Source organism: Tubulanus polymorphus, chromosome 3, assembly GCF_964204645.1.
Source record: "Tubulanus polymorphus chromosome 3, tnTubPoly1.2, whole genome shotgun sequence".
Lineage (NCBI taxonomy): Eukaryota > Metazoa > Nemertea > Palaeonemertea > Tubulaniformes > Tubulanidae > Tubulanus > Tubulanus polymorphus.
In genome coordinates this window covers 18828408-18838738 of record NC_134027.1, presented here as the reverse complement: position 1 = coordinate 18838738, position 10331 = coordinate 18828408, and positions in this window count along the sequence as shown.

Here is a 10331-nt window from a genome sequence, read left to right as displayed (position 1 = left end):
CTTGTGCGGGTGATGTCGCACCTGTAAAATATTATAGCATGAATCTTCCGGTGGTATCACAAATTTATAACCGGGAACAGCTAGATAATATTTTTGGGGGCACTACGGTTACAGATCCTATAAAAACGGAACTCCCTCATTTTAAGTTAAACATGGCTAACTGGTCCGGTCTAGTTGATAAAGATAAGAAGTTTTCTTTGGATTTTAAACGGATGGTATATCACATTAAGAATGACACCGCTATGTATGCATCGAAGGCGGATGCTTTGGCCGCTAAGTCAGACGAGTCTCGCGAAGACTTCGAATGGACAATTTCCGATACACCAGGTGTCTTAAATATAGTGGCCATCGCTCTGTCTTCGGCTAGCATGCTATTGTGTTTTTTTATCTTCATTAAAACCAGGAAGGTTTTGGGGATGATGGCGGTGGCATCTGCCATGCCTCTAGCGAAGGCATTTACCGTTGTTTCAAATAAATCGTATGAACTAACGCTGGATTCTCTTGATAGGGGTGCCAACGAAACGGTTTTAGTTAAAGTAGTGACCGAACGATTTGACCTTTCAGATATTCCCATGTTGGAAGTTATATTTGTTTTGGGTTCCTTTCTAGTCTTACGGGTCTTGATCATGGATATCGTTCGGTTGATTCGCGCGATCCTGAGATGTTGCTCTCCGTGGAGTAGTGTTGACCGTTCTGATTTACATTGTGTTATTTATTTAGAGATCTGTAATGTTAATGAGTCGATTATGATACCGTTGGGCGATTGTCCATATCATCCGACAGAGATAGAATATTCTTGTCTTATGTTGCCAGATCCAGAAATAGTGGGGTTGTATGGTCCTTTTTCGCTATTACTTAGATTTTCGATGTACAGTGAGGTTATAGTGGATGGCCAGAAGGTGATGGATTTGCCTTCGAAGGTCACAATTCCTTGGCTTAAATTTAGTTCTGTAAGGAGGATCCTAGCGGAGGATTTTTGCCAGTTTTTTTGGATTGAATTTAATGGAGCGAGGATTCCAGTCAAAGGCATTGCGGATTTCCTGAGGGATCCGGCCGTGAAAAAGGAACGGTGCCTCGGAAGGCTCCGCAGAAACAATGATTCTGATTGGGAGGCCGAGATTGCGGCTCACGAAGCAGCCACTAATAGAAACATTCCGGCTATATCCCCGCGGGTTCCTTCGCCACCGAGTGTTCCGAATCCATTGGTACCCCAGAGGGGCATCAATTTACTGTACCCCTCGTTGTTATCAAGACCTTAAGATGTTGTAGAGAGGTTCATTCCGTACATTTTTGGGAGGGGGGATGATTTCGATATAGGCGATAATGTCTATATGTATTGTTTCGATAATTAGACGATGATATGAAATGGATTATAAAGGATGATAAATAAATATATTTGTCATAGTAAGAGGCATATTATAATGAAGAGGCGCAATGAGTACTCGATTTCGATTGTATGTTTGTAATAGTGTAGGTCAGGCCTGCGTATTTTACTTGAGTGAATAAATTGTAGTGGAATATGAAATGATATTATATGTTGAATATTGTATTTATCTAGGCGAGCGTTTAGGCAGCATCAGAGCTCTTGCGGTGCAGAAGTGTTTTGAGAGGCTGGGTGCGGATGACCCGTTCGGCCTTCACGTAATGTGCTAGTAACCTCTTACGTGACTCTGATGTAGGCTGCTTTTAGATTAAAAGTTACGTATGTACGTAAATTGTAGTGTGATTATTGTAATGGAATTAAATTGATGTTTGAGGATGTGCGTGTGATATGGTAGTGATTATGAAGTTATATCTGTAATGTTTACATTTAATGGCTTGTATTAGATATCTAATTGATAGTGTCTCTTATAATCATGTATGGTTATTGGTATTTACGATATATAATGATGTAGGTGTATAACGTATATGTGTTAAAAAAAAAAAACAAACAAACATTCTTTGTGATGTGTTTAATGTCTTGGTATAGTGTGCTGTGTTCACCTATTTTCGTATAATGATACCTACTATTATATATTATGCACATGGATTGTGGATTTCATCTTATATTCTTATAGATATTGTTCATTTTAAACATATAAGTATAATGTATAAGAAAATAATTACTTACCGTTTGTACGGTTGTGTTGGTCGCTTGTAATCCATGGCGTATGCTGTATCTGCCGTTGCGCGCCGGTATGATGCTTTGCTACTCTTAAGGGCCATTAGTCAAGATTTATGACTCTGTATCCAAGCAACCATTATTATCGGATGTTAATGTTTTACATAATGGTGTTGTAGTTGTATCGATGAATGGAAATTTTTTTCCTGTCTCATATCATGATGACCTTATGTCATTTTTTACTTAACATTTGACTTGTATTTGTATTATCCAATTCTAGTCCCTGAGGACAGGGCCTTTGCGGAAGGGGGGTATATGTGACAGTGGTATTGTTGAGTTTCAACAGCAGTCTCAATTCATAGGCAGTGCTGCCATCTTCTAACGATATCATAAACTATTCCGCATTCATTATCCAACTCATTCAACAGTGCCATCTTTCGTGATAAAACTTTCGAACTTTGTTCCAGCGTCAGCTTTCATATAACTTTTTGTACTGAGATTGAACCTTAGGAAAATTACGACTAATGCGCGTCAGTTGCTCGTAAGTATTTGCTTTTGCGAGCAACGACTGCCGCTGAAGAACATAATTCAAAGTTAATGTTACATTTTTATGGGAAACTGTCACGTATAATGTCCTTTTGTAATTATTTCGGTTGAATAATGATATTTTTATGGGCAACGCTGTTGCGCTAACGACAAATTAACGGGCTTTGGCAATGTCGTTCGCTAATGAGATGGGTTGGAGAATTGACTATATATACTGGGGTTTTTGGACCGTGGGGGAGACCGCTAGGAATTTTTAGATCGTTGAGATCAGTTCGTGAAATAAAAGTAATTTTGAAGACAGGAACTCTGTGTGTTGCGACTCGTTTATTCGTGGACGCTTGTTAACATTCTATCACTCAAGTGGAATTCAAAGATCCCGTTAGTGACAACTAAACGGAAGTATGCGACTGCACCAAAGGCCTTTGTAGACGCATTACAAAACAGGTGAAGTTCGCGGCGACCGGGTTCATCTTCCGTTGGCTTGTAGCAACGGACAATGTGAACATCTGGTAACGACTTTAAAACATCTAACCATAACTTCCAATCACGTACATCTTCTTCCAGGTAAGTCAGCATCCCAATCAAGCTTTCGAGTCCAAGATAGTTGAATGAGTATCTTGGCTTGGAGAAGAAACGGTGCGGCGATACCAAATGGATCGAAAATCGAAGATACCAATCGCAGTAGAATTCGTCGCGTCAACGCAGCATCGAACACACGAACTATTATACCAATAACATCATTTTCAGCGTCCCATAGTACGCCCAGCACTCGCTCTTTAGGTAATTGACCGTCGGGTAACTTCTGGACATCAATGGCAACATCAGATGGAGCCATCGCAGCAAGGACTTCACGGCTATTGCTGAAATATTTCGTAAGCCGAAAACCGCCAACGGTAACTGTAGAAGAGACCTGTGACAACATCCCTATGGCTTCAAGAACTATCTTGACTGATTTGAGGAAGTCGTCCATATAGATCGTTGAGATCAATAGCGGCCTCACAGTCAAAAGACCCTAAAGTTCGATTCACGGTTGTTGCAACTTTTATATGTTCATCTAGATAAGATATAGAACCAACATTAGGTTCAGGTGACCAACTAGTTTCAGCTAGTTGCAGAAATTCTGGGCCATTGAACCATCTATGAGATGATGTTAAGGTGGCCGCAGAAAGTCCGCGGGCACAATCATCAGCGGGATTTGAATTTGAAGAAACGTACTTCCACTGCTTAGGTGATGAATTTTCACGAATTTTGCTCACACGATTCGCAACAAATGTCTTTAAACGCTTCTTTTCATTGTATATATACCGTATAACAGTCTGAGAATCGGTCCAATAAACAACATCACGGATCTCAAGGATGTTTAACGGGAGCAAGATGCGTTTTAGAAGCAAGAAATGAACAGGAAAAAAGCTCACCCGTGTTATAACACAAATAACCAAACACAGCCGAATGCTCGTTCCGATGCATCACAGAACAGATTTAGCTGCTACGTTTCGGCAGAAGGCGACAAGAACAAATGATGTCGAGCGATTCTCAAATCGTATAATAATAGCAACTCGTCTTGCCCACGCGCATCAAGTTTCAAAAAGATCACCGGATATCTTTTTATCCTAACCTAAACCACAATGCCACATATTCTGAATCAAACATTTAGCCTTTAGCGTAAATGGAGATAAAAATCCCAAAGGATCAAACACAGAACATACAGCGCTTAAAATCCCTCGCTTGGTAGGTGTGACAGGTTTAATTGCCGGTCTATAAACGAAACAATCAATCTGTTGAGCATTCCACTTAATTCCTAAAGTACGTTCAATTGGTAACTCGCTAAAATCTAAAGTCCAAACAAACACCAACCGAGTCTGGTTTTTATTGCTGCAGGCTGCTGGGAGGTGCCTTCCCTAACCTCTAATTGGACGTGCACTTGAGGCACATTTGCACCAATTAGAATCTTAACCTGACAAGGCGAATAGTCCGTAAAGGACAAACCATTCAAATGTGATAGATTATTGAGAAAAACCTCAGAAAACGTCTGAGCGGGACAATTTATATTGTTATGAGTAGTCTAGGCTCGCGAAATGTTAACATCTTTCGAATCTGGATCATTGCCACGAACGGCAAAAGTAACACACCTAGATATACGTGCAACACTAAAATTGAGGGTACTTGTTGTAAATAATTGTTTTTCACCTGGTAACCCAAGCTCATCAGCCAAATCTTCATGAATTAAGGTAACATCGCTACCGAAGTCTAACAAAGCATGTGTGGCAATACGACGTCCATTTTTTTTCCCTGAACTGTGACCGGCAACACCTGAAAAACACATTGTTACAATAAGTTTCAGTTGAAATTGCATTTTGGATAATTGCAGAATCACCACGTTCTAAGGACTAATTTTGACGCGATTTATCAGACGACGGAATATTCAACATGGATCTATTTGGAATCTGACTACTCTAGGACGGAAGATGTAACACGGTATGGTGCATTTTCCGCAAGCTGCCTCTCTGCACCGTATAGCAAAGCACAGGCAGCAAGAAAATGACCTGTTTTCAAACAATTGATACATAAACGATACTTTTTTCACAATTGTGAATCGATCAATGACAGACTTATCTTGATAAGCCTTGCAATTATTCAAAGAATGGCTATCCGAACAAACGATACATTTTATAGGTTCATGCTCTGGAATTAAATACATGTGGTCTCCGTGGACCATTAACGACATTCACAGGATTACTAGATTTCCTAGGTTTATTTTGCAACGAGAATGGTCCAAAATCTGCCTCGACAGAATCTTGAAATCAAATAGAGTGGGATAAGTAGTTCTAGAAATTCGACGTACAAAATCATTCCATTTAGAACGTTTATCAACTGGGATACGCCTAGTAACTTAAAATAACAAATCACTGCTCCAAATTTCTGACATATAATTCATTTGTTTCAATGTGATGAGGGAATTTCTAACAGAAACATAAAAGCTACGCAACGAACTGAAATCGTATGGATTTACAACAGAACTCGTAGAAATTGAATCAATATAGGCGCTGGTTCCTCCGCCGTGTAGCTTGGCTTGGCAGGTCAAGGGTTGCCAACATTTCGGTCGTGCATCAATCACGGTGTTCTAGAGCGGTAGACGTTGAGGATGAACCTGGCTGCGCTCCGTTGGACTCTTTCCAACTGCTCAATGTCCGATTTCATGTATGGGTCCCATATAACGGATCCGTATTCGAAAATTAAGCGAACCAAAGCAATGTAGGCTGTACGTTTCTGTTCCTGTGGAAACCTTCTTAGATTACGGCGGAGTAATCCTAATGTGGAATTGGCTCTACTAGTGATTTTGTTAGTATGGGTATGCCATTTGAGTTATCAGTAATCTGGACGCCAAGGTACAGTGAGCTGGTAATCTGTTTGAAGATAGAGTTGCTGATAGTGAAGTGATAGCTGCGCTTATTCTGTATGGACAGAATCTGACACTTCTTTGCATTGAAGCTCATCCACCATTACTTGACGATCGCGAGGAGTTGGGTTACGCACGAGAAACCTGCTCTGAAACCATGGTTGAGAAGGGTTAAGATGTTATTGGCTTCTAGGTGACACATGATATGTCGATATATGATATGTTCGAGGAACTTACAGGTGACTACTGTAAAAGATACCGGCCTTTAGTTCCCGGAGTCGTGCTTGTCTCCGCTTTTGAAGATACTCGATACGGTGGCGGTTCGCCTATCGTGGGGTAGGGTACCAGTGTCCAGTGAGCGTTGGTAGATGTACTGGTGCTAATTCATCAGCACAATTCCGTAGCACAAGATTTGGTATACCGTCTGGGCCGCTTACCTTTATGTTTTTCAGCAGCTTGGTGACGTCTTTGTTGTCTCCTGTTATTTGTGAGATCTCTTCTTATTGAGGTTGGATAACTGGTGGTGGGGATTTGTCATTATCAAAGACCGATTTGAATTGCTTAGCGGTTAGCTCGGCTTTACCTTTCGCATCGCTCACGTGTTCCGAGCCTCTGCGAAGTGGGGCTGCCCCTATGTTGTCTTGTGTTTTCCGCTTGATATACGGCCAGAACGGTTAAGTGTTATTTTGTGCTAAGCTCTCTCCGATCGTTGAATTTAGATATCTCCACTCAGTCTCCCGTATTTCCCTGCAGACAACTTTCTGGTGTTGACGATAATTCTTCCAGTTTCCAGTCCTCTTGGCTTGGGAATATAGCCTGCATTTACGTTTCATCTTCTTCCGGATTGATGAGTTAAACCACGGTACGTTTCTGATTTGACGGCTTATCTGTTAGGTATGTTGGTATTTATCGAGCTCAGGAGATAGTGGTTTTGAATCGGGTCCATAGAGTTTCAGCATCCTCGCCTTGGTTAATATCCAGTTGAATCTTATCAGAGATCTGAGATTTTAGTCTTCTTTCAGCTGGTTCCAGTCAGCTTTGTGGAACTGGAAACTCAAGTCCATTATAGCATTAAATAACTCAAGCAGAGACTTATCACATCGGACTGGTATTTGTAATTAATCTGCCAATATAGGACTGATTGAATCTTACGACATTACGTGCGGACATACCGACAAACCGACGAACCGACATACCGACAAACCGACATACCAACAAACCGACGAACCGACATACCGACAAACCCAGGCGTGGATTACCCTTATATAAATACCAAGTACAGTAATAGGTTGGAGCTGAAATGCTCCGAAATTCCCTACGAAAAAACCTAACCGGAAATGGAAGTTCTCCGAAACCGATATCAGTGGTAGGCTAGCTAATAAATATGACCAAATTTGACCAAATAACGATCGAGCGACATATCACTGGCCAGAATATGGACATTCAGTTGAAAATGTTCAGTATGAACGAATGATTTATACACACCGCTGGAAACGTATTTAATCCCAGAACGCATACAAATACGACGGGATTAGCTGGCAAAAGTATATTACTCAACCCGACAAAACTTCGAAAATATTCAATGATTAATAATATTCAACAACTGATGGAAATACTGTCAAAATTAAAAAAGCATTTTTGACGTGTCAATCGACGCGTCAAACGACGTGTCAAACGACGCGTCATATTCACTTTATTCAAAATTTAATCTTATTTCATTATACATTTTATAAGCATCTATTGTTTTTTTTCTCTTCTGGTTGCTCTGTCTGTCCTTCGCAGGGGAGGATCTCTAGGGACTGTCTTGTATTAGGCGCGAACGGAGGGTGGGGGATCTGGGGGTTATCTTCAGACTGATATGTATTTCGATGTGCATAATTGTGCAATTTCCTGCATTTTAGAACTAATACAAGAGGAAATGAGTAGATTATTGCAACACAACTCTCAAGCCGGGCTCGACAGTATTCGGGAAATAAGAGATAAACGCTCGGAACTTTGAGGGGAAGCGGCCCTGGTCCCTCGGGTCTCGCAGTTCCTAGATCAGCCGCTGCTTCGAAAGCTCTTCGTTTCGCGGCAGATTTTACAATTCAATGTGTTATTGTTACATAATATACATTACAGACTGGTGGCCGCTTAGTAGCAGCAACCTGTCTAAAGAAACCTGGGCAATAACTAGACCATCGAAGGGTTGACCATTGAAGGGTTTATGTTAGCGGTAGGGAATCAAACCTTTGCAAGGAATGGATGAAGGTCTCTGAATTCTTGCATGGATTACACCACGAAACGTAGTGTCTGATAAGGTTCGTATAGAGCGAAAAGGTGAAGCCAAAATCAGTCGACCTTTTTGGGAACAAAAAAGGTGACCTTTTTGGGAACAAAAAAGGTAACACACAGCCGACTTGTGTCCGACAGACCCATTTCATAAGCTGATGGGCACTTGGTAGATACAAATATAAGAATGATTGATTAATCAAAGCATGGCTGCAAAATTTCCCTTGAAAATTGAAAAATAATGAGTAAAAATTGCTGATTTCGGCAGGCGGTCATCTTGATTCTGATCAGGTCAGTTTTTGGGTACAGGGATCAGCGACGGGGCATTATTCCTGTTATATATGGGCACTATTTTGTCCATAGTAATTTGCTCTGATTAGAATCCCACACTTATCCCTCGACTCAAAAAATCTGTAGAAAAAATACAACATAGAGAAAAGAACAGTATTCGAACTCAGGCCTGCAAGCGCTAGCACAGTGATACTGCTCGAGACAGCCAAATACAGGTGGAATGTTTTACCTACACATAGCCCTCAAACTAACCTTAACCCAAACCATCTGGACCATATAGATCTTTATCAAATGCATTATGAAATGAGATAAGAATTTGACGCATCGTTTGATGCGTCGTTTGACGCGTCGATTGACGCATCAAAAATGCTATTTTAATTTTGACAGTATTTCCATGCCATAGATGTTAGCTGTAAATCTTACTGGAAATGCGTACATGATACACGACGAGTTATTAAACGGAATGTGAAGACAACAGAATGATAATTAATTATAGGTAAAACTTACGACACGTTATGATTCTGCCAAGATCTAACAAAATCTACCAAGCAGCTCCTACCGCGACTTGCACGTAAATGAACGATGTAAGGGAACGAAACTTCCGCTGTTACTAAAATCACGTGACAAGTACAATGCGGTCATCGAAGTGCTGTAAAGCCTTGGATTATAATATATAGGTCTATTGGTATTCTATATAAGGAATTCTATATATAGGTATAATACAATTCCAGTTCGTGGTTTCAACTCTTTTATAAAGTGGCTAGAGGATCGAGGCGCTGGGTGTTTGCGTGGAATACCATTATATAGAGTGGCTAGGATCGAGGGACAGTGTTTTTCCGTGGATTACCCGTGGCTGGATCGAGGGACTATGAGTATGTCGGTTTGTCGGTATGTTGGTGGAAGACTGAGTGCACAGCCGAATTACTCCTTTTTTAAATGTATCTTTGAGCGGGGAACTATTTCACGCTATACTGGACTTGGACCGAACTGGAAAAGTTTGAGTGGCTTCCGTCGGATTCGATTTGGTTTGATATTAAAGTCCGTGATGACAATGCTGTTGTCCGATATCCCTGGTATAACGGTTGAGTTTTTAACAAGGGTTAGGTTGGATGTGAATACTAAGTCTAAGATTGCGTTCTCTCTTGTAGGTTCCTTCTGGATTTGGGTGAGTTGGGCTGTCGTAGCTTGTAGACTCCGAACACGAATTTGCGAACGTCGAAAAACACTCAATGTTAAACTGACATCTTTACATTTATTGCCATCATTTATCATCGATGCCGTTTCTAAAGACAAGAAACAACACAAAATTAGTACACAAATATTATAATAATAACCAGAAATTCGAATAATAACAAATAACTTGCAGAACATTTGAGAGTATTAAAATCATGTAAGAGCCACAACGTCAGTACACCAACTGCCAAATTCAATACACACAGATCACCAGATCAGCAGATTTCATACAATTTCACACATGAGCAATTATACACTAGACGTATCGGCCCCACTCCGCGCGGTTGCGCCACCGCGCAGGATTTACGCGAAGCAGCAAACACAAACATAGCCACTCTCTCAATTTTCAATGATAGAAATCGTGTGTGCATTTCAATTATTACGGCTGTTAGGGTTTTAAGGCACAATATAAGTTGATGATGTGATATGGCGATGTTAATTAATGATAATTCCGCGGTGAAGCTAGTCACGAACGGTGCCGATTGAGTGTAC